This window comes from Triticum aestivum, chromosome 1B (assembly GCF_018294505.1).
Source record: "Triticum aestivum cultivar Chinese Spring chromosome 1B, IWGSC CS RefSeq v2.1, whole genome shotgun sequence".
NCBI classification, from domain to species: Eukaryota; Viridiplantae; Streptophyta; class Magnoliopsida; order Poales; family Poaceae; genus Triticum; species Triticum aestivum.
The window spans coordinates 364541500-364567046 of record NC_057795.1 but is presented as its reverse complement, the minus strand read 5'-3'; positions in this window follow the sequence as shown (position 1 = coordinate 364567046).

Below are 25547 nucleotides of genomic sequence, written 5' to 3'. Positions count from 1 at the left end.
GCGTTTCAGGTCCTTGATCTCACGGGCCGGGTTACGGCGGTGGCGGTTCAAATTCAGGATTCCAGGGTAATCAAGGCAATCAAAACAATCAGGGTGGTTATAATCAGCAGAATAATCAGAGGAATCAGCAACAGTCGGGTTATCAGAGTCACCTGAAGTAGTTGAATAGTGGGCAGTATCATGTTTTCACCACTAGCTTGTGCAAGCGCGATCAGAAGCTTCACAAAAGGCAATTAACCCTGTTGAACCGGCAGTGCCTCGTCACATGCCTTGGTCTGAGCAGCCCATTGTGTGGAGCAGAGAGGATCATCCACCCCGGGTTGATAATCCGGGTCATCTGGCTTTGGTGGTGGCACCTCAGGTTGCGGGTTATAAGTTCACCAAGGTGCTCATGGATGGAGGAAGCAGTATCAACATTCTGTATTATGAAACCTTCCGTCTCATGGGATTGACGGATAAGAATCTTAAACCGTCAAACACTGTTTTTCACGGGGTGGTACCAGGTAAATTGTCATACCGAGTTAGTAAGATAGCTCTAGAGGTTGTATTTGGAGATGACCGTGACTCCAGGTCAGAAACCTTAACCTTTGAGGTGGTGAAAATCTAGAGCCCATGCTGACTTATGCAAGCTTTATGGCGAGGCCATGTTATGTCTATCTACAGCTCAAGATGCCGGGTCACAAGGGGACCATTACGGTACATGGGAGTCGCAAGATCGCTTTGGATTGCGAAGAGGGTGATGCGGCTTATGCTGAGTCGGTTTGTGCGGAAGAGGAGTTGAAGTTCTACAAGGACAATGTTGATCTGGCAGATATGACTCCTCTGAAGAAGCCCACCATGGAGCATGACTCGACCCTGAAGTTTAAATCGGCTGATGAGACTAAGTTGGTTGATTTTGTTCCTGGCGATTCAGCCAAGCAGTTTAGTATCAGCACTAATATGGATCCTAAATAGGAAAGCGCGCTCATCGAGTTCATCCATGAGAACCGGTACATCTTTGCATAGAAGCCTTCTGACACGCCAGGTGTACCGAGGGAACTCGCTGAGCACAATCTCAATATTGATCCTAAGTTTAAACCGATCAAGCAATTTGTTCGCCGCTTCAATGAAGAAAGGCGCAAGGCTATTGCTGAAGAGGTAGCCTGGCTCTTTGGCGGATGGGTTTATCATTGAGGTTTTTCATTTGGAGTGGCTGGCTAATCCAGTACTGGTGTTTAAGAAGAATGGCACTTGGCGCATGTGTATGGATTACACGGACTTGAACAAGGCTTGTCCGGCCGATCCTGTCGGCGTTCTGGGAACGGGGGTACCCAGACTTGCCTGCCTGCGGCCTGCGGCGTGGCTCAAGGAGTGGCCCAGTACGGCCCATCTTCGTCAACACAAGCTAAGACCCTCATGATGGGCCAAGCCTCGTGGGGCGGACAACGAGAAGCTTCCTCAGGTGCAGCCTCGTCAGGCTGGCTCGCGAGGAGGCAGAGAGATCAAGGCGGGGTACCTCACGAGGTGCCCGTGACGCAAGCCATGACGACCAAAGCCAGGCGGGTGCCGGCCTGCACAGAGTCCTTGTTTCCTCTTTGGTGCAAATGGGGCAAGCACAGGCAAGGGTATCAAGCAAAGGCAACCATTTCGGTGCAACAAGACCAAGACCAGCAGAACGGCAGGATGGAGGTCATCGTGGATCCCAAGCCGACGTCATCGTCAGAGTCTTTGGCGGGCGAGGACCAACTTTAGCAGGATAAGTGTACTAGATGTTCCCCTTCAAAATGGCCAATTGTTGGCGCCCTTCTCGCTCAATATTTGGGAAGAGGACCAGGGCCTCGCTCTATAAATAGGGCTAGCCACCATAGCATGAGGGGGATCCTGATCTGAAGGTCGACCAATCAAACCTTAGCCAGAACCACCAACACAAGAACTCCTCCCCTCGCGAGGCAGTTCTTCCTTTGTATTGTTCATCATCATCCCCTGAGGCAATCCACCACACCACAAACTAGAGTAGGGTATTACACCACAATGGTGGCCCGAACTAGTATAAACCTCGTATCCCTTGTGTTGTTCCTCGGGTAGTCTAGATCCCTTGCGAGGCGACGAGACGTGAGTAGGTAGGGGGATTGATCTCCGCGCGCACCCCAGAGTTCGAACCTTAAGGGTCCGCTGGAACCCGAAATCCGACATTTGGCACGCCAGGTAGGGGTGCGCCGGAATCTGCCTTCTGCCGTGTTGCGTTTCACCGTCCGCCGCATCCATATCTGACGCTCGTCGAGCCCGCGCCGAGCGCCGGGCTGCCCTCGTGGCCCATGTCTCCCAGACGGCCCCCAACGGAGGGCCTCCCCGTCGTTCTCCGTCGGCTGCCGTCCACGCTGCCACCTGCCGTCCATGCCGCCACCTGCCCGGAGGGGAATGAGCAGCATGCGTCGTCCCTACATCCTTCGGTGCGGCGAGAAGGCCGCACCGCCACCCCGTCGCTGACTCCATCCGGTTCGTCGTCCCACGCCCGTCGCGCCCCCGCGGACGCGCACGCCATGCTGCTCCTGGCGCGAGAGCTCCTGCACTACCGTCCCGTCGACAACCTCTACGACGAGTGGCTCGCCCGCATCACCGAGCTAGTCAGCGCCGCTGGGGGCTCCCCAGCACCATCCCTCTCGCTGCACTGCCACCCGCCCTGCGCGGGCAACGCAGCTCCGGAGGCGCCTCAGCCGCCTCCCCCTCAAGAAAGCGCCCTGGCGCCAAGGCGCGTGGCCCCTAGATGGGACCCGCTCCGTCCGGCGCCCGCGCAGCAAGAGAAGAGCTGCCAAGAGATCCCTCGCCCCCAAGAAGCTGCCCATGTGCTCCCCGCACCGGCCCGTCATGACCGCGCTCCTGCTCCGACGCGCCAAGACCCCGCGCTGCTCTTGGCGACAGCACGCGGAGACCTCCAAGATCAAGCTCTTTGTCACCAAAGGCCTCCTGTGGCCACTGCAGGCTGTCGTGCCTTCACCGTCGAGCTGCGCAGCGTAGCCTGGCCGGGCAAGTTCAAGCCAGATCTGCCCCCGCGCTACGACGGCACGGCTGACCCTGCGGAGTTCCTCCAGCTCTACGAGCTGGGCATCGAAGCCGCCAATGGGGACGAGAAGGTCATGGCGATCTGGTTTCCCATGGCGCTCAAGGACGGTGCCCGCACCTGGCTCCTGAACTTGGCGCCTGGCACGATTTCTTCCTGGGATGAGATGCGCACCCGCTTCATCGCCAACTTCCAAGGCACTCACGACCGACCCCCTGCCATGAGCGACCTGCGCCGCATCAAGCAGCAGCCAGGAGAGACCCTGCAAAAGTACATCCAGCGCTTCAACAACGCTCGCCTCAAGATCCCAGGGTGACTGAGGAGGCCATCATCTCAGCCTTCTCAGGCGACGTGCGTGATATCAAGATGAAAGAGGAGCTAGCAATCCATGAAGACCTGTGCACATCCCTAGAGCTGTTCAACTTGCCGACCAAGTGCGCCAGGGTTGAGGAAGGGCGCCTTTCCCTCCTCGAGCTTCCGGCCGCCGATCCAGTAGAGAAGAAGCCCAAGGTCAAGGACGTGAAGCGCAAGGGGGCTGCTGTGCTTGTAGCAGAGCCGGACACCAAGCGAGGCAAGGATCAGCCTGAGTCATCCAAGGGAAGCCGGTACTGCGTGTACCACGACCTCCACACCCACAGCACCAACGAATGCCAAGAGCTCAGGGCTGTGGGAGACGTGCGTGCCGGCCGACGCCTCGAGCGCAACGACCGGGGCTATGGCCGAGGAGGAGGAAGAGGTGGAGGATGATGGGAAGACCGTGGCCCTCGCCAAGGATGGCGTGACCGACCTCGCGAGGATCGCTGATAGGACCAGTCTCGCGAGGGAGGTTGGAGGGATCAGCCTCGCGAGGATCACCACAAGGCAACGCAGGCCTCCCTCCTCTGCCACCTCAGTCGAGGAGGAATGAAGACCATCATCAGGACGAAGGGGCTGGGGGCTTCCAGGAGCTGCGCGCAATCGCTTGCATCTTGGGCAGCACTCAGGCCCCAGCCTCTCAGCGCATCTTCAAGCAGTTTGCTCGCGAGGTGAATGGAGTCCTCCCCAAGCTTGAGGCCACGCGCCCTCTCAGGTGGTCAGCGTGCGCTATCACGTTCAGCTCTGCGGATCAGCTCAAGTGCGCAGCCACGGCCGGAGTCCTCCCAATGCTTTGCTCCCCAATCATCAGCAATGCGCAAGTCACCAGGACCCTCATCGACGGCGGAGCAGGACTCAACCTCCTATCCGTAGAGACATTCAACAATCTCCGAGTGACATACAATCAGCTTCAGCCAACCAAGCCTTTCTTAGGAGTCACTGATGGTTCCACTGTTCCGATAGGGCAAGTCCGCCTTCCTGTCACCTTTGGGCAGCGCGACAACTACCGCACCGAGCTCATTGACTTCGACGTCGCCCACATTCTCCTACCATACAATGCCATCCTCGGGTACCCAGCCCTGGCCAAGTTCATGGCAGTGAACCATCATGGCTACAATGTCCTCACGATGCTAGGAAGCGGTGGAGTCATCACAGTGCCTTGTGAGGAGAGGGATGCGGTGTGTTCCCTTGAGCGAGCCTTCCAAGCCGCGGCTATCAAAGACCTAGAACACAGGAGCGGAAGACTTCCCAAGACAGTACCTAAGAGGAAGAAGGCATCACCTGGTCCGAACCCTCGGGAGGCAGGCCCCTCAGGATCCACACCTGTTCAAGGGGCGCCTCCTTCTGTCGCATAGGAAGGCGCGCCCGGTGCCCTCCTCGAGAAAGGCTCGGGGGCTCTCTCCTGGAGGGCCATCGACTTTGCCAAGATCATGAGGGAGGCGCTTGGGCACCACTTGGAGGCATGCTTCAAAGCATGTTTCCCCCAGGAAGGAACAAGGCAAGGAGGGCAAACCCTCGGGAGTTCATCAGTGAGATCATTCAGGAGCTGCAGGAGTCAAGAATCATGAGTGGCAGCCGCCGCTTACCCGCCGTAGCTCCCCATCCAGGCGAGGATGGTGGGCTGTGCGTCTGCATCGACATACCAGGGCTCAACCGGGCCGCCTCTCAGGAGCGCTTCTGGCCCTCGCACGTGGGACGTTGCGAGGGTCCACCCCACAGCTATGTTCGCATGCCTTTTGGCATGCCAAATGTGGCTACCATGCGCCAGTGTCTCATGAGGAGCATTCTGGAGGCTCGGGAGGTCAGGCATTCCGCGGTCCTGGCAGAGATGGAGATGGCCCTTGAAGAGCCGCCAGCGCCCCCGGAGCCTCCCGAGGCTCCTAGGCCTGGGGGCTCGTGGGGATCGGCTTCCGTAGCACACGTTGTCCGCTACTTCAGCATTCCTTCATCTCCATCAGGTGACATCCTTCGAGTTTCATTTTCAGCTGGGAGCGCCCCCAAGGCTGCATCATTCCCAGGCTGCATGGGTCCGTCCCTGCGGCATGTATCCCTTTTGTTCATGTCTTTAGGTTACTTTGTTGGGGGCGCCTCTCGGGCCGCATTATCCCTAAAGCCGCTCGGTCCTGACCCATCGGCATGTATCTCTCTTGCGTTTATTCAGGTCGTGCATTTGACCCTCCATGATTATTACATGATGACTGTGACGGCACCCTTCTTCCCTCATGCCGGCTGCTTGCACGTTAAAAGGGGGGTACCTGAGCATCGCGACTCATGGACTCTTACTAGCTCTCCAGCCCTCACCTCCTGGCCTTGTCCACGGCATCGCGACCTGGCATACCAGCGACGGCTGAGCTCGCTCGAGGGCCGGCACCTGAGGACGTAGAGCGTCGGCATCTAACCAAACTTGCAGGAGCACACTACAAACAAAGGCCCAGAGCCAGGCGCAACCCGCCTTGAGGTAGGGCCCCTTGAGTGCCGTGCTGGCTCACAGGTGCCAAGATACACCTCGTCAAGCCCTATCGTGCCAACCACGTGTCAGGGTGGGGCTGTACACGCCCCGGGGGCTCCTCCCGGAGGGGAGCCCCCTCCCACGCACCAGTGGAAGCACCATGCTCCGCGCTGGCTGACGACACTGCCGAGGAGCGGCTATGCCCGTACACATACGGAAGCATTATGCTCCGCGCTGGTGATAAACAACTGAGGGTGGCCCACGGCCGCATTAACCTCAGGGAGCCCAGAGCTTATTGTCCGGCCCTATCGTAACGCCTCCCCTCGGGAGCACCACGCGAGGGGGCTGGGCACGGGGGCTATGCCCAGGCCACGCCCGGGTGCACGCCACCCAGCCAGGCCCCTCGGGCCTGGTTCGTCGCGCGTCTCTCCCCGAGCGGAGCCAAGGTATGAAGGCTGTTTGAATGTCAAGAGGGACTCCTAAGCATCGCGACTTAGGAGCCTAACTGTTCACGTAGCCCCTCACTCCTTGGTCCAGTCCGGGGCTAATGGCGGTTGAGGTATGCACGGGGCTGGGCCCTGCTGACGTAGAACGGTAGATCCACTCCTACACCTCCCCTCCCTACTTGTTGTTCGCGCGTCAAGGGGGACTCCTGAGCATCGTGACTCAGGAGCCTAACTGGTCACGTAGCCCCTCACTCCTTGGTCCCGTCCTGGTTTCCGGTCGGGGCTAACGGCGGCTGAGGTATGCGCGGGGCTGGGCTCTGCCGACGTAGAACACAAGCAAGTAGGAAGGAAAAGCGCAAATCTCAAGGAATTCAAAAGCAAATATTATAGTCCATAGGTTGTTTTCACAATGCCAAACACAAGTTTAAACGCCTCCACGAGGCATGATGCATGTTGCAGGAATTAAAATAGGACAGGAGCCGTGAAGGGGTCACTTTCCGGCGGTACCATCGCTGGTGGTGGGGTTGCGCTGGGCGGCTTCACCTCGCGGAGCCCCAGGGTTTGGCAGCATCTCGCCTTGGCTTGGTGCTAAAGGCGCGGAACCTCGCTAGCAGGGCCTCCACTCGACCCTTCACCGCCTCAGCAGCGGCAGCAGTAAGCTCGCCGCTCGCAGGCTCCAGTAGGCTGTCAAGATCGATGTTGGGGTCGCGAAGATAGACGTGGGTGAAGACACGCGTTAGTGCTGCAGAAGAAAGGACACGCGCCTCGGCCTCAGCCGTGGGGCCAAGGCCGATGGCAATATCTTCAAGTGCGCGGACCAGGAAGGGAAGCAACTTGGCGGGGCCATCCTTGGCGCCACCTAGCGGCTTTTCCAGGCCGCCATCATAAAGCGTCTTAAGTGAGGAACAAGCCCTCTCCTCCAACTACGCGAAGGCCATGCGGTTCTCGGCCAGAACCTTTGCCTTGCCGTCCAACTTGATCCTCTTCGCCTCCAACACCTACTCTAGCATATCCAATCGACCACGACGTTCATCAAGCTCGGCGCACCAGTCCTTGATAGCAACCTCCCGAGTCTTCATCTCCTTCTCCTTATCCTGGCGGTCACGGACCTCCTTGGCGAGCTGGTCGCACAGGCCTTGCAACTCGCTCTCCGGCGCCTTGCAGAGGCCCTGGACATCCACAACCTCACCCAAGGCAGCGTCACGAGCGGCCTTGGCTTGGAGGATGGCCTGCTTCTCCTCATCGCAGGCCGTCATGGCCTGGACCAGCGCCGCTCGGCCTAAGGCGTCAGAGCGGACCCAACCAGAGGCCAACTCCAGGTGCTCGGCCACCAGGCGGGGGTCGACGCCCTGAAGATCCTCTCGCAGTCAATCGAGCTCAGCAGCAGCATGATCCAAGACAGTAGAGGGAGTCGGAGAAACGGCGCTTGGCGGAGTAGGAGGAGAAGACGGCAGCGTGATCACATCGCCATGCGTCGGGACCTTCTGAGCCACGGCGGCTGCAGCAGTGGCATTAGGCAGGGACGCCTCGGGAGTCGCCTGGTCCATGGGGGCTGAGCTCACACCAGCACGCCCCACCTGGCCTCGCGAGGATGACCGGGCAGAGGAGGCTCGGGCCTCGCCACCTCCTTCTCCCGCAGGTGGAAGCGTTGCCCCAGGCGAAGCCTCAGGGGCCCTCTTCAGCCTTTTCGCCGCAGGCACCGGCCTAGCCAAGGAATATGGACGTAAAGCCTCAGCAACAGGAGCAGGAAGCAAAACGAAAATCAAGCACTTACTGGTTGTCGATCGTGGACTCAAGCAGCCTTCGGCCGAACTTGAAGCCCGAGAGCCGGCTGCTGGGGTCAGCCTCAGGAGACTCGGAAGCAGGAGGCACGTCAGAAGAATTGAAGCTGGCTTCAGGCCGCCTGGGAGTCGGAGCAGGCCCGCGGAGAACCAGCCCCATCCTGTCCTTCTTCGGGACGAGGGGTGAACTCTCCCCGCCTCGCTTGTCGCCGTCTTCGTCGTCGTCCGGCATCAGACGGAGGGCGCGGGACCTGCACTGGGGGAGGGACTTCCCCGACTCCCCGTCGGTCGCCTCAGAGTCGGGCTCCTCTTCCTTCCCCTCTTCTTCCTCCTCCCTGCCGGAGTCGCCGGAAGATACATTCACCGTCGCCAGGGCCGCCAGATCCTCGAGAACCTCCGCAGGCACAGGCCCCTCCCCGTTGAAGGCGGGCATGGAATTCACCACCTGCTCCCAGTCATCCCGAAGGAACAGGGGTACAGGAGCACCCTCCAGTCTCGCCACGTCTCCCCCAACCAAGGAATGGAGGACCGCGGCCAGATCTTCGTCGGCCATGGCTGCGGAGCTCGGGCGGAGGACGACATCGCCTTCCCCGACCTCCACAGTGGGAGCGAATATTCCCGAAGTGGAGCCACCCGGTGCTCTAGGAACTCCCTCAGGAGCATCGCCCCGGTCAACTTCGTCGTCGCCATGTTGGCCGGCCATAGGTCCGCGTCCATCCTCTTCAGCACTCGCTTCGCGCGGGGATCGACGAGCTCCACGCGGGACCAGGCGTCGACGGCCTCAGGCTGCCCCATAGGCAGCATCAGCCGAGGGTGGATGCGCCCGGCATCCACCATGACCCACTTGCTCCAGAAGCCTTCGATCCTCTTCCCAGGCTTCGAGATGGCATTGGAGCTCGAGTGCGCGACAAAGCTCACGCATGCGGTGATGGGGCCGCGAGAAACCCGGAGGTAAAACTAGTGGTGCAGAAAGGCCACTGAGGGCTTTACCCCAATATGAGCCTCGCAATAGTAGGCGCAGATCGCTAGAAGAAGAATGGAGTTGGGGTGGAGGTGCAGAGCTTGCAGGTTGTATTGGCGAAGAACAGAAAGGAAGAACTCGGAAAAGGGAGGCACCAGACCGGCGGCAATGGCGCTCACGAAGAGCGGGTAGAAGGTGCTCCCCTTGTCCTCAGGCAGGGCGGAGCCAACCTTGAGCGCGGTCGCCCCCACAATGCCTTGTGCCGCCATCGTCTGGCGTGTGAGGGCGAGGTTCTTCTCCGACACGTTCGGAGGATCCAGAGCGGGCGAGTACCAGGCTCCGACCAGAGTCTGATGAGGCGCCATGGCTTGCTAGGATGCGGGGTTGAAGCAGATCTGGAGGATTTCGGGAGCAAGAAGAAGGAGAGCGAGAAAAGGGATCCGAGACAAATGACTGGTGGAGGCAAAGAAGGTAAGCCTGGCCCGGGGCCGCTCTTTTGACAGGTCGTGCGGTTGCCGAGGCGTCGTGGGGAAGCGGGGACGCCCACGTCCAATCAACCGCCACGTGGCGCCCAAGGCCGCAGGCTGTTGGGGCCCGCGGCGCTTCGCACTTGCCCCTTCGCTTCTCTGCTAAGCCAAGTCCAGGCGCACCTTGGGCCCGGGGCTACTGTCGGTGTTCTGGGAATGGGGGTACCCAGAGTTGCCTGACTGCGGCCTGCGGTGTGGCTCAAGGAGTGGGCCAGTATGACCCATCTTCGTCAACACAAGCTCAAGACCCTCGCGAGGGGCCAAGCCTCGCGGGGCGGACGACGAGAAGCTTCCTCAGGTGCAGCCTCCTCAGGCTGGCTCGCGAGGAGGCGGAGAGATCAAGGCGGGGTACCTCACGAGGTGCCCATGACGCAAGCCATGACGACCGAAGCCAGGCGGGCGCCAGGCGTGCGCCGGCCTGTGTAGTCCTTGTTTCCTCTTTGGTGCAAAGGGGCAAGCGCATGCAAGGGTATCAAGCAAAGGCAACCATTTCGGTGCAACAAGACCAAGACCAGCAGAACGGCAGGATGGAGGTCATCATGGAGCCCTGCTATGTCTCGAGCTTGCGTTGGATTTCCCCGAAGAGGAGAGGATGATGCAGCACAGTAGTGTAAGTATTTCCCTCAGTTTTTTAGAACCAAGGTATCAATCCAGTAGGAGACCACGCGCAAGTCCCTCGTACCTGCACAAAACGATAGCTACTCGCAACCAATGCTTAGGGGTTGTCAATCCCTTCACGGTCACTTACGAGGGTGAGATCTGATAGATATAATATTTTTGGTATTTTTGGTATAAAGATGCAAAGTAAAAAGTAAAAGCAAAGCAAGTAAATAAAGTGATGGAGATTGATATGATGAGAATAGACCCGGGGGCCATAGGTTTCACTAGTGGCTTCTCTCAAGAGCATAAGTATTCTACGGTAGGTGAACAAATTACTGTTGAGCAATTGACAGAATTGAGCATAGTTATGAGGTTATCCAGGCAATGATCATGTATATAGGCATCACGTCCGTGACAAGTAGACCGAAGCGATTCTGCATCTACTACTATTACTCCACTCATCGACCGCTATCCAACATGCATCTAGAGTATTAAGTTAAAAACAAAGTAACGCCTTAAGCAAGATGACATGATGTAGAGGAATAAATTCATGCAATATGATAAATACCCCATCTTGTTATCCTCGATGGCAACAATACAATACGTGCCTTGCAACCCTTTCTGTCACTGGGTAAGGTCACCGCAAGATTGAACCCAAAGCTAAGCACTTCTCCCATTGCAAGAACTACCAATCTAGTTGGACAAACCAAACGGATAATTCGAAGAGACTTGCAAAGATAACTTAATCATACATAAAAGAATTCAGAGAAGAATCAAATATTTTCCATAGATAAGCTAGATCATAAACCCACAATTCATCGGTCTCAACAAACACACCGCAAAAAGAAGATTACATCGAATAGATCTCCACGAGAGAGGGGGAGAACATTGTATTGAGATCCAAAAAGAGAGAAGAAGCCATCTAGCTACTAACTATGGACCCGAAGGCCTGAAGTAAACTACTCACACTTCATCGGAGGGGCTGTGGTGATGATGTAGAAGCCCTCCGTGGTAGATGCCCCCTCCGGCAGAGCTCCAGAACAGGCCCCAAGATGGGATCTCATGGATACAGGAAGTTACGGCGGTGGAATTAGGTTTTTGGCTCCGTCCCTGATCTGTTGGGGGTACGTAGGTATATACAGGAGGAAGGAGTATGTCGGTGGAGCGTCAGGGGCCCCACGAGGCAGGGGGCGCGCCCAGGGGGGAGGGCACGCCCCCACCCTCGTGACCGCCTCTGGCACTTCTTGGAGTAGGGTCCAAGTCTCCTGGATCACGTTCGGTGAGAAGATCACGTTCCCGAAGGTTTCATTCTGTTTGGACTCCGTTTGATATTCTGTTTCTTCGAAATACTGAAAAAGGCAAAAAATAGCAATTCTGGGTTGGGCCTTCGATTAATAGGTTAGTCCAAAAAATAATATAAAAGTGGAAAATAAAGCCCAATATAGTCCAAAACAGTAGACAAAGTAGCATGGAGTAATCAAAAATTATAGATACGTTGGAGATGTATCAAGCATCCCCAAGCTTAATTCCTGCTCGTCCTCGAGTAGGTATATGATAAAAAAGAATTTTTGATGCGGAGTGATACTTTGGCATAATTTCAATGTAAATCTTCTTAATTGTGATATGAATATTCAGATCCGAAAGATTCAAGACAAAATTTCATATTGACATAAAAACAATAATACTTCAAGCACACTAATCAAAATAACTATGTCATCTCAAAATAACATGGCCAAAGAAAGTTCATCCCTACAAAATCATATAGTTAGACTATGCTTCATTTTCGTCACACAAATATGTTCCCAACTTCTATACCCCCGATGACAAGCCAAGCAATTGTTTCATACTTAAATAATCTCAAACTTTTTCAACCTTCACGCAATACATGAGCATGAGCCATGGATATAGCACTATGGGTGGAATTAGAATATGATGATGGGGATTGTGTGGAGAAGACAAAAAAGGAGAAAGTCTCACATTGACGAGGATAATCAACGGGCTATGGAGATGCCCATCAATTGATGTCAACATGAGGAGTAGGGATTTCCATGCAATGGATGCACTAGAGCTATGAATGCTCAACAAAAGAAAACTAGTGGGTGTGCATCCAACTTGCTTGCTCATGAAGACCTAGGGCATTTGAGGAAGCCCATCGTAGGAATATACAAGCCAAGTTCCATAATGAAAAATTCCCACTAGTATGAAAAAGACAACTTATGAGACATACTATATGAAAAACATGGTGCAACTTTGAAGCACAATATATGAGGCTCACTACATGAAGAACGAGGTGCTACTTTGAAGCACAAAATATGAGACTCGCTACATGAAGAACATGGTGCTACTTTGAAGCACAAGTGTGGAAAAAGAGATAGTAGCAATGCCCTTTTCTTTTCTTTTTTTTTGGGCCTTCCTTTTTTTTATTTTGGCCTTTCTCTTTTTTTGGGCAATGCTCTAATAATGATGATCATCACACTTCTATTGATTACAACATGAGGATTACAACTCGAAACTAGAACAAGGTATGACTCTATATGAATGCCTCCGGCGGTGTACCGGGATGGTGCAATGAATCAAGAGTGACATGTATGAAAAATAATGCATGGTGGCTTTGCCACAAATACGATGTCAACTACATGATCATGCAATGGCAATATGACAAAAGTAATGTATGTCATAATAATGATGAACGGAACGGTGGAAAGTTGCATGGCAATATATCTCGGAATGGCTATGGAAATGCCATAATAGGTAGGTATGGTGGCTGTTTTGAGGAAGATATAGGGAGGTTTATGTGTGATAGAGCGTATCGTATCACAGAATTTGGATGCGCCGGCGAAGCTTGCGCCAACTCTCAATGTGAGAAAGGGCAATGCACGGTACCAAAGAGGCTAGCAACGGCGGAAAGGTAAAAGTGCGTATAATCCATGGACTCAACATTAGTCAAAAGAACTCATATACTTATTGTAAAAATTTAGAAGTCATCAAAAATCAAGTACTACGCACATGCTCCTAGGGGGATAGATTGGTAGGAAAAGACCATCGCTCATCCCCGACCGCCACTCATAAGGATGCACAAGCGAGGTACACTTCATGCTTCAAATTTGTTACACAACTTTAACCATACATGCATGCTACGGGATTTACCAACTTCAACACAAGCATTTCTCAAATTCACAACTACTCAACTAGCATGACTTTGATATTATTACCTTCATATCTCAAAACAATTATCAAGCATCAAACTTATCTTAGTATTCAACGCACTCAAAAGAAAGTTTCACATATCTTGAACACCAAGTATATTAACATTAAGCAAATTACCATGCTATTAACGACTCTCAAAATAATCTAAGTGAAGCATGAGAGATCAAGTTTCTTTAAAACAAATCCACCACCGTGCTCTAAAAGATCTAAGTGGAGCACTAGAGCAAAAATTATCACGCTCAAAAAGATATAAGTGAAGCACTATGAGCAACTATCAAGCTCAAAAGATATAAGTGAAGCACATAGAGTATTCTATCAAATTCCAATTCATGTATGGCTCTCTCAAAAGGTGTGTAGCAAGGATGATTGTGGTAAAATAACAAGCAAAGACTCAAATAATACAAGACGCTCCAAGCAAAACACATATCATGTTGGTGAACAAAAATATAGCTCCAAGTAAATTACTGATGGAAGTGGACGAAAGAGGGGATGCCTTCCGGGGCATCCCCAAGCTTTGACTTTTTGGTGTCCTTGGATTATCTTGGGGGTTCCATGGGCATCCCCAAGCTTAGGCTCTTGCCACTCCTTGTTCCATAATCCATCAAAAGAATTCACCCAAAACTTGAAAACTTCACAACACAAAACTCAATAGAAATCTTGTGAGCTCCATTAGTGAAAGAAAACAAAAGACTACTTCAAAGTACTGTAATGAACTCATTCTTTATTTATAATGGTGTTAAACCTACTGTATTCCAACTTCCTTATGGTTTATAAACTAATTTATTAGCCATAGATGCATTGAAATAAGCAAACAACACACGAAAAACAGAATCTGTCAAAAACAGAACAGTCTGTAGAAATCTGTAACTAACGCAAACTTCTTGAACTCTAAAAATTCTACCAAAATAGGAAGTACTGGAAAATTTGTTTATTGATCAGAAGAAAAAAGAATCAATGCAAAATCTTGTTCCTGTGATTTATTGAATTTTGTCTCGTGAGCGCAAAGTTTCTGTTTTTCAGCAGAATCAAATCAACTATCATCATAGCTTATCCTATAGGTTCTACTTGGCACAAACACTAATTAAAACACAAAACCACATCTAAACAGAAAGTAGAAACAAAATTTAACACTAAACAGGAACAAAAACAAAGAACACAAAATAAAATTGGGTTGCCTCCCAACAAGCGCTATCGTTTAACGCCCCTAGCTAGGCATTGATATTTCAATGATGCTCACAAGAAAGACAAGAATTGAAGCATAAAGAGAGCATCATAAAACACGTGATAAACACATCTAAGTCTAACATACTTCCTATGCATAGGCATTTTATAGGCAAACAAATTATCAAGGCAAGCAAAAACTAGCATATGCAAGGAGGCGGAAAGAAACAATAGCAATCTCAACATAACGAAGGTAATTTATTATCATGAAAATTTCTACGACCATATTTTCCTCTCTCATAATAATTACATGTGGGATCATAAGAAAATTCAACAAAATATCTATCACATAACATATTCTCAACACGATCCACATGCATGCAAAGTTAAGACTCTTCCAGGATAGTGGGATTAACATTAACTAAAGCCATGACCTCTCCAAACCCACTTTTCTCAAAAAAATTCATCAGATTGAACATTCTCCAAATATGTGGGATCTAAAGTTGACACTCTTCCAAACCAAATTTCAATATTGCAAACACTATTATCAATCTCATATTCATCATGGGGCTTAAATAAATTTTCAAGAACATAAGAAGAATCACCCCAATCATGATCATTGCAACAAGTAGTAAACATAGCAAGACTACCATCCCCAAGCTTAGGGTTTTGCATATTATCAGCACAATTGACATCAAGAGAATTTATAGTAAAATCATTACAATCATGCTTTTTATTCAAAGATCTATCGTGAATTGCTTCATAAAGTACTTCATCACAATTTTTAGATTCACGAATTTCAAGCAAAACCTCATAAAGATAATCTAGTGCACTCAACTCACTAGCAATAGGTTCAACATAAATGGATCTCTTAAAGAGATTAGCAAGTGAATGAGGATCCATAAATTTTTAGCAAGCGAAGATGCAAGCAAAAAGAAGGCACATGGAGACACAAGCAAACAAAAAGGCAAGCGAAAGAGAGAGGAGATTGGGAAAGAGAAGGCGAATAAAACGGCAAGGGTGAAGTGAGGGAGAGGAAAAAAAGAGGCAAATGGCAAATAATGTAATGCGAGAGATAGGGATTGTGATGGGTACTTGGTATGTTGACTTTTGCGTAAGCCTCCCCGGCAACGGCACCAGAAATTCTTCTTGCTACGTCTCGAGCTTGCGTTGGATTTCCCCGAAGAGGAGAGGATGATGCAGCATAGTAGCGTAAGTATTTCCCTCAGTTTTTTAGAACCAAGGTATCAATCCAGTAGGAGACCACGCGCAAGTTCCTCGTACCTGCACAAAATGATAGCTACTCGCAACCAACCTTAGGGATTGTCAATCCCTTCACGGTCACTTACGAGGGTGAGATCTGATAGAGATAATATTTTTGGTATTTTTGGTAAAAATATGCAAAGTAAAAAGTAAAAGCAAAGCAAGTAAATAAAGTGATGGAGATTGATATGATGAGAATAGACCCGGGGCCCATAGGTTTCACTAGTGGCTTCTCTCAAGAGCATGAGTATTCTATGGTGGGTGAACAAATTACTGTTGAGCAATTGACAGAATTGAGCATAGTTATGAGGTTATCTAGGCAATGATCATGTATATAGGCATCATGTCCGTGACAAGTAGACCGAACCAATTCTGCATCTACTACTATCACTCCACTCATCGACCGCTATCCAGCATGCATCTAGAGTATTAAGTTAAAAACAGAGTAACACCTTAAGCAAGATGACATGATGTAGAGGAATAAATTCATGCAATATGATAAATACCCCATCTTGTTATCCTCGATGGCAACAATACAATACGTGCCTTGCAACCCTTTCTGTCACTAGGTAAGGTCACCGCAAGATTGAACCCAAAGCTAAGCACTTCTCCCATTGCAAGAACTACCAATCTAGTTGTCCAAACCAAACGGATAATTCGAAGAGACTTCCAAAGACAACTTAATCATACATAAAAGAATTCAGAGAAGAATCAAATATTTTCCATAGATAAGCTGGATCATAAACCCACAATTCATCGGTCTCAACAAACACACCACAAAAATAAGATTACATGAATAGATCTCCATGAGAGAGGGTGAGAACATTGTATTGAGATCCAAAAGGAGAGAAGAAGCCATCTAGCTACTAACTATGGACCCGAAGGCCTGAAGTAAACTACTCACACTTCATCGGAGGGGCTATGGTGATGATGTAGAAGCCCTCCGTGGTAGATGCCCCTTCCGATGGAGCTCCGGAACAGGCCCCAAGATGGGATCTCGTGGATACAGGAAGTTATGGCGGTGGAATTAGGTCTTTGGCTCCGTCCCCGATCTATTGGGGGTACGTAGGTATATATAGGAGGAAGGAGTACGTCCGTGGAGCATCAGGGGGCCCATGAGGCAGGGGGGCACGCCCAGGGGGGAGGGCGCGCCCCCACCCTCGTGACCGCCTCTGGCACTTCTTGGAGTAGGGTCCAAGTCTCCTGGATCACGTTCGGTGAGAAGATCATGTTCCCGAAGGTTTCATTTCGTTTGGACTCCGTTTGATATTCTGTTTCTTCGAAATACTGAAAAAGGCAAAAAACTGCAATTCTGGGTTGGGCCTCTGGTTAATAGGTTAGTCCCAAAAATAATATAAAAGTGGAAAATAAAGCCCAATATAGTCCAAAACAGTAGACAAAGTAGCATGGAGTAATCAAAAATTATAGATACGTTGGAGACGTATCAAGCCCAAGCCGGCGTCATCGTCAGAGTCTTTGTCAGGCGAGGACCAACTTTAGTCAGGATAAGTGTACTAGATGTTCCCCTTCAAAATGGCCAATTGTTGGCGCCCTTCCCGCTCAATATTTGGGAAGAGGACAAGGGCCTCGCTCTATAAATAGGGCTAGCCACCATAGCATGAGGGGGATCCTGATCTGAAGGTTGACCAATCGAACCTTATCCAGAACCACCAACACAAGAACTCCACCCCTTGCGAGGCAGTTCTTCCTTTGTATTGTTCATCATCAGCCCCTAATGCAATCCACCACACCACAAACTAGAGTAGGGTATTACACCACAATGGTGGCCCGAACTAGTATAAACCTCGTGTCCCTTGTGTTGTTCTTCGGGTAGTCTAGATCCCTTGCGAGGCGACGAGACGTGAGTAGGTAGGGGGAGTTATCTCCGTGCGCACCCCAGAGTTTGAACCTTAAGGGTCTGTCGGAACCCGAAATCCGACATATCCTTTTGCTCTCCCTCATATTGATCAGATCATTGATGCTACGGCGGGTTGTGAGCGTTTGAATTTTTTGGATGCTTATTATGGTTATCATCATATCAAGATGGCAGTTAAGGACCAGGAGAAAACAGCTTTTATAACTCCCTTTGGAGCCTTCTGCTATGTGTCTATGCCTTTTGTGCTAAAGAGTGCTCAGGCGACTTATCAGCGGTGTGTGCAAAATTGTCTACATAATCAAATTGGGCGCAATGTTCATGCTTATGTGATGATATTGTGGTGAAATCCAGGAAGAAGGAGACACTGATAGACGACTTCAAGGAGATCTTTGATAATCTTCGGGTCTATAAGATGATGCTTAATCCGGCCAAGTGCGTCTTTGGTGTTCCGGCAGGCAAACTCTTGGTTTTTCTGGTGTCTAACAGGGGCATTGAGGCTAATCCGGAAAAGATCAAGGCTATTACGTCTCTGGCTAAACCGGCATGTATCAATGATGTTCAACATCTGGTGGGTCGTATTGCGGCCCTGAGCCGGCTTATCAGCCGGTTGGGAGAGAAGGTGATCCCTCTGTATCAGATGATGAAGAAGACAGACAATTTTGTTTGGAGCGATGCTGCTAATGCGGAGTTTGAGGACTTGAAGAAGCAGTTGGCCGAGCCATCGGTTCTTTCTGCTCCGGTCGATAATGAGCCGTTGTTGTTATACGTGGCTGCTAATGCCCGGGCTATCAGCGTGGCTATTGTGGTCAAGCGCAAGGAAGCTAGGAAGGAGTATCTAGTTCAAAGGCCGGTTTATTATATCAGTGAAGTGTTCATCGAGTCAAAGCAAAGATATCCGCATTGGCAGAAGCTTGTGTATGGGGTTTTCATGGCGAGTCAGAAACTTAAGCAATACTTTCAGGGCCATCCTATCACAGTGGTCAGTTCCGCTCCTTTGGGAGATATAATACAGAATAGGGAGGCAACTGGCCGGGTTGCAAAGTGGGCTATTGAGCTCGGACCACACATGTTGAAGTATATGCCTCGGACAGCTATCAAGTCTCAGGCGCTCGTGGACTTCATCAATGACTGGACAGAGCTGCAGGCACCGGAAGACAAACCGGATAACACATACTGGACTATCCACTTTGACGGGTCCAGGCAATTGGAGGGCTCGGGGGCTGGAGTTGTCCTTACTTCCCCTCGAGGTGATAAAATTCGTTATGTTCTCCGCTTAATGTTTCCTTGTACTAACAATGCAGCTGAGTACGAGGCCTTGCTCCACAGTCTTCGAGTGGCTAAGGAAATGAACTTAAGCTGGGTATGATGCTTTGGGGACTCTGATCTGGTGGCTCAGCAAGTCTCTGGTACTTGGGAATCTTAAGGATCCACTCATGGCGGCTTACCGACGTGAGGTGGATATTGTTGCTGGTCACTTCGAGGGTTATCAGGTTGAGCACATTGATCGGCGCAAAAATGAAGCGGCTGATGCTTTAAGCCGGCTGGGTTCTCAGTGTAAACCGGTGCCGCCCAATACCTTTCTGGATGTTTTGCATAACCCGTCAATCAAGTTACCTACAGAGGAGGACCTAGCTATTCCTAATCCGGAGTCTCAATTGGTGGCTGCTCTGCATATTATTCCGGATTGGACGGTTCCATATTTGGCATGTATGAACTGGGGGGAGTTACCAAAAGATGAAGTTTAGGCTAGACAGGTAATCTGGCGATCCAAGTCCATGGTTGTTCACAATTGCGAGTTACATCACTGCAGTGTCTCGGGGGCGTTTCAGCACTGTGTTTCCCCTAAAGAAGGCCGTGAGATTTTTCATGAGATCCACGAAGGCGACTGTGATCACCATGCTGGTTCAAAATCCTTGGTGGCTAAAGCTTTTCGTCATGGCTTCTATTGGCTGACGGCTCATGCTGATGCTGAGGACTTGGTGAAAAGGTGCGACGGTTGTCAGAAATTCTCACGCCGAGCTCATGTTCCGGCTCAAGATCTAAGGATGATTTCAATCAGTTGGCCGTTTGCTACTTGGGGGCTTGATATGGTAGGGACTTTTAAGCGGTCCAAAGATAAGAAGACCCACCTTTTGGTGGCTATTGATAAGTTCACCAAATGGGTTGAGGCGGAGCCAGTAAGCAAGTGTGATGCAACCACGGCGGTTCAATTCATGAAGAAGGTGATATTCCGCTTTGGTTTTCCACACAGCATCATAACAGATAATGGCACAAACCTCTCCAAAGGTGCTATCGAGGACTTCTGTCAAAGGGAGTGCATCCGGCTTGATGTGTCGTCCGTGGCTCACCCCAGTCCAATGGTCAGTCTGAGAGAGCTAACCAGGAAATCTTGAAGGGTATCAAGCCCCGGCTTATGGTTCCTTTGAAGCGGACGCCGGGTTGTTGGGTGGAGGAATTACCTTCTGTGTTATGGAGCATAAACACCACCCCCAATCGATCTACGGGTTACATACCTTTCTTCATGGTTTACGGGGCAGAGGCGGTACTCCCAAGTGATATTCATCATGACTCGCCCCGGGTGGCCAATTATGTTGAAGCGGACAACGAACAAGCATGCCAAGAAGCACTGGACCTGTTAGATGAAAAACGGGACATGGCATTGGCTCGTTCGGCGATTTATCAGCAAGACCTGCAGCGTTATCACAACCGCGGGGTTAAAACCAGAACTTTTCAAGAAGGCGACTTAGTGCTCCGGCTCATCCAGGATCAGACCGATATGCACAAGTTATCCCCACATTGGGAAGGGCCCTTTGTGGTCAGCAAGAACCTGAACAACGGGTCATACTACCTCATCGATGTTCAAGAGCATAAAGACTCACGCAAATCGGAGGAGGAGACCCGGCGGCCGTGGAATAATGCTCATCTTCAGCCTTACGACACCTGAGCCATAGGCTCCTATTATGTACATATTTTGACAATGTATATATTATGATCAATATAATAAACCGGAATCCTTGCTATAAGCAGGGTCTCTGCCGTTTTTTCAAATATTTCTTGGTTACATGGGGGCTTCAGCTTACAAAGCGGAGTTCAGTCCATTAATCCGGCTATCTTGCGACAACAAAGCTTGGGAGCTTCACACCCAAGGGGCCAAAGAGAGACTTGTTGCTAAGCACAGCTCAAACATAGGCACCCACTGAGCACAACTCAAAAGTTACTTGGGGGCTCTTTGTGCAAAGCAACAAAGAGTTTGAAAGGACCCTCGTAATAGGCTATCGAGCCAGGCTTGGAAGCCAGATGTATTCACCTAAAACCCCGGGTTAACCTGCCTTCATCAAGTAAGCCACTCTGTCCAGGTAATCCTGGTATGATCCGCCGAACGTTTGATAAGTCAATCTAATACAGACCCTGAACTTGTCAAAGTTAAAATGACGATCAGTGAATGTGAGGTCCATCTTAAAAGGCTTTGTGAAATGGTTTAACACAGCGGCCTGGCAGCCCATGAAAAGCCTCGAATTTGGGCCTGGCAGACCTTGAAAAGCCTCGACTACAAGTTTTTTATTTACTTTTATTTGTCAAAGTTGTTCTTCTTTGATAAGGTTTTATGGTGAACCGGCATCTATTGACCCAGCCTAACTATAAGTCATCAATATAATCCGGAGTTTATTAACCCGGCTTGGCTTTCAGCTATAAGTTGTTAGACCGCATTCAATTATAAACCGGTGTTTGTTAACCCAGCCTGGCATTGACTATAAGTCGCCAGAATGATCATCCGGTGTTTATCATAACCCGGCATGGCTTCAGTATAAATCAGCAAAGCATGGTGAAGAGTTATCAGCACTCCAGATTTGGGTTCTCACCCTTACTACAAAAACTTGGTAAACCAACGGTGTGATTCAATATCACAGGTATGATATATTTCATATTTTGTTATTATTGCAGCCTTGGTTATAAACCTGGCTTTATATTGGGCATTATGAGCTGTCCGGCGTTAAACCGCCAGGACAATTTTTCAATCTATTATGTGTAGAAAATGGGATTGCATGAAATTGCTAAGGCACATAAGCAAGCACAGCAACAATCATGATGGATTAAACAGTGTTATGCAGCAGTGCACGGTGGCAACATATAAAAGAAGTATTTCAAATAGCCTATTACAAGGCGCTTTGATGCCCAAAAAGAATAATTGTTTGTCGCACAGATCGCAATATGAGGAAATAAAAGCCGGCTGCCGGATTATGATTCATCACCAGGCTGACGTGAAGATGATGGATCGTCTTGCGGCGGTTCACCCTCCTCCTCTCCACCCAGTGGCTGGAAGTCAATGGTTGCCCAGTCAATCCCAGTTAAGGCTCGAAAGACAGCTTCGTCGCTTATAAGGGTGGACGATTCAACATCAGGGGCATAAGTGTGCTTACGGATTGGCGGGATAAGATTCTGCACTTCATAAACAGATGCATCAATCCGCTTGTTGTCCGCATCATAAATCAACCGGTGGAAAGACAAGTAAGTCTCCTCAGCCAGTTTGCTTGCAAGAGGATGCATTTCCTTAGTCAGAGCCTTGAGGGCGTCATTGTCAAAATCTGAACCGTCTTCTTTTTGGCTGGGATAGCCGTTTCCAATGTCTTCCGGATCAAGATCAGATATCCAGGCTTTGGCTCGCGTTAGAGCAGACAGAGCACCAGCTCTCGCAGCTGATCTCTTTACTTCCTTGAGTTGGGCAGGTGTCATGGATAACTTGGCCAATGTTTCCTTGATCAAAGTGGGGGGCAGTTTATTATATGAGGCTGTGCAGATGACCCGTTGGGCTCCGGTATACAATTGCTCTATCAAAGTATAGGCAGCTTTCAGTTTCTTGCGCATATCTGAGCCAAGATGAGCAACGCAACTACCTGCAACGATTTAAGAATTGTTGTTAAACCGGCAGTTCCAAGGATGTTTAAGAAGAGCTCATGAAGAAGGTACTTACCAAAGACAGCAGAAGTCATAGCGTTGATTTGCCGCTTCAGGCCAGTAAGTTCTTCAGTCATCGGTTTAAGGGCTGTCTCAGCATCTTCTGCCCACTTTACCAGAATTGCTTTATCAGCATCCCGCTTTGCCCGTTCATTTTTAAAATCCTCCTTCAATTTCTCCATGGAGGATAAGGTGCTAGTTAGCTCATCTTTTGCCTTGGACGCCTCTGCTTGCTGGGACTTGATGTTTTCCTGCAGATCGGCGAGTTGGGATTCTTTCTTCTTCAGCTCATCCTGCAAAGGACATTCAATAAATTGGTAGTGCATCTTTAAAGTCCCAAGCACATAACAAGTTATGCACTTGGCACTTGGGGGCTAATGCCTATCGTTTCTCATCAACAGTATGGTCAAGTCCCAAGGCTCAATATAATTATTAATCTTGGCACTTGGGGGCTAATCTTTAATTGATCAACCAGATGTGAATGAATTCAATAAGGGTAAGCTTAACAACAGGAAGTCCCGGTTCATCCTGAAGAGATAAATCGGTCCTTGGGGGCTACGCAGTTGAAGTTTTTCTTATCAAAGTCCCGGTTCATCCTGAAAAGATAAACCAACCCTTGGGGGCTACACAGTTGAAGTCTCTCTTACCAAAGTCCCGGTTCATCTTGAAGAGATCAACCGGCCCTTGGGGGCTACACTAGAGTTGATATTATCAATAAAGCGCAAGGAAGGAAAATTTATGAAATATTTGAACAAGAATTACCTCATATCGCTCCTTCATTAAGTTGACTAAACCGGCTTCATAGTCGCTTCTTCCACTTACCCTTGTCCATAGCAGAAAACTCTTCCTTGGCACTATGCTTGGATAAAGCGACACGTATGCCAGGAGCAGTATGACCGATACCAGTGATTACAACATCATCTATGGTACCATCAACAGTTTTTGCTGGGCTTGGAGGTTTAGCAGATGTTCTTGCTGGGCTTGGTGGATTGACACAGGGGCTTGGCGGATCAGCGGGCTGGTTTGTTGTATTTATCTCATCTAGTTCAATAAAAGTACCTGAACTTGAGGTGCCGGATCTTCCAGGACAACATCAACATTTGGGTCATGAGCTTCGGGGGTCTTCTCCGGTTCAGGGGCCTAGTTATCATCAGTTGGTTTACTCAATTTAGCTCTCTTGCTAAGTCTGGATTTGGCACTGAAGAAAGCAGACACAGAAGTCAGTACAATAAACCGGCGCAAGGCATAAAAGGTTAAAGTATAATATGCTTACCCAGGAACAGTCTTGAGGGGAGGCATTTGTGTGGCTGATGATTCGCCGGAGGATGAATTGGAGGTTCCCTAATAATTTGAATCAGACGGATTAAGAGGGTATCGGAAGTAACCCACCTTGGGATAAGATGTATTAGAAGTACAAGAGACATCTGGATGGTGTTTTCGAACCGGGGTGTCCGGTAAACCGGAGGAGGTAACCACTTGGCCGCTATGCCGGGTCATGCGACGAGCTTCATGCTGCTAAGTCTTCAAAGAAAAGTGCGGATCCAAATAAGCGAGAGGGTGTGAATATTTTACTTTCCGGATTGTTCGACGGATTTTTGGTGTTGGTACAAGATCTAAGTCAGAAGAAAGAATAGTTACCTCTACGCCACCAGCATGACTGGCTTCCGCATCATCTTGATAATGATCATTGTCAATAAGGTGCATGAAAAATGAAACAAGAGAATCAAGTTCTAGCTCTGATTCCAAGTCATCAAGATCTTCATTCTTGGACGGCCCAGGGGACTCGGTGGTTCTCTTCTTCACAGGTTTCTTTACAACCCTGGTCTTTTGGCGAGGTACCTTCACCGGTTTGTCTTGTGGTTTTGCCGGTTTGTCTTGCGGTTTCCTCTTCCAGAACGAATCATTGCCCTACAAAGAGGAACAGAAGGCCATCAGAAAGTGTTCAAAATGGGGTGGATTAAAGCAGAAAGATGCAATTCTTACAGCTGGCAGTTTGTTGGAGACATAAAAGGGACGCAGCCCTATCTTGTTGCACTCAGTTATCGGTTCATCCAACATCTTTTTGACAGTTTCAGTAATTTCATCATCAGTTAGCTGCATATCAATGTGTCGTTGAGGGTCATTGACAATCCTAGTATATTCACACATTAACCCGACGCGATGGCTTAAGGGCAAGATGCTCCAAGAAACCCAGCAATGGACAAGGTCAATGCCGGTTAAACCATTCGCCATAAAAGCTCGGAGCTTAGAAAGCTGTGGTGCATATTTGGATCGTTCCTTTGCAGTAAGCTGTTGGGGTAGTGGATGATCACTACTGAGACAGTGAGCACGATAAGCCGGCAGAGGATTTTCATCATCAGGGGCAGTGTTTCGGCAGTAAAACCACGTTTGATTCCAGTCCTTGGGGTGGCTGTGATGTTTGTCATGAGGAAAATTGACTTCTTTCCTTTTTTGAATCGATACCCTGCCAAGTTGGGGCCGTCTGTACATTTAGTACGGCGTTTCAGGTGAAAGAAGTCTCTGAAAAATTCAACGGTCGGTTCTTCTTGCAGATAAACCTCACAAAACACTTGGAAATTGCAAATGTTGGACACATAGTTCGGTCCAATATCTTGAGGGCGGAGTTGGAAGCTGGCAAGTACATCACGGAAAAATTTCGATCCGGGAGGGTTAAACCCTCGATCCAAATGATGAACAAACAGAACCACTTCTCCATCTTGAGGTTCAGGAGGATTCTCAGTACCCGGGACTCGCTAGTGGATGTTTTCTTTGCATGATAAACCGCCAGTTGCAACATACCCAGCCAGTTGATCTTCAGTAACCCAGGAGGGAACCCAATTACAAGCAGAGAACTGTTTGGCCATTTTTATGACAAGCTGTAAAAGAAGATTAAAAGACGGTTTACGGTTCAAGACTGGTATGCATAGACCGA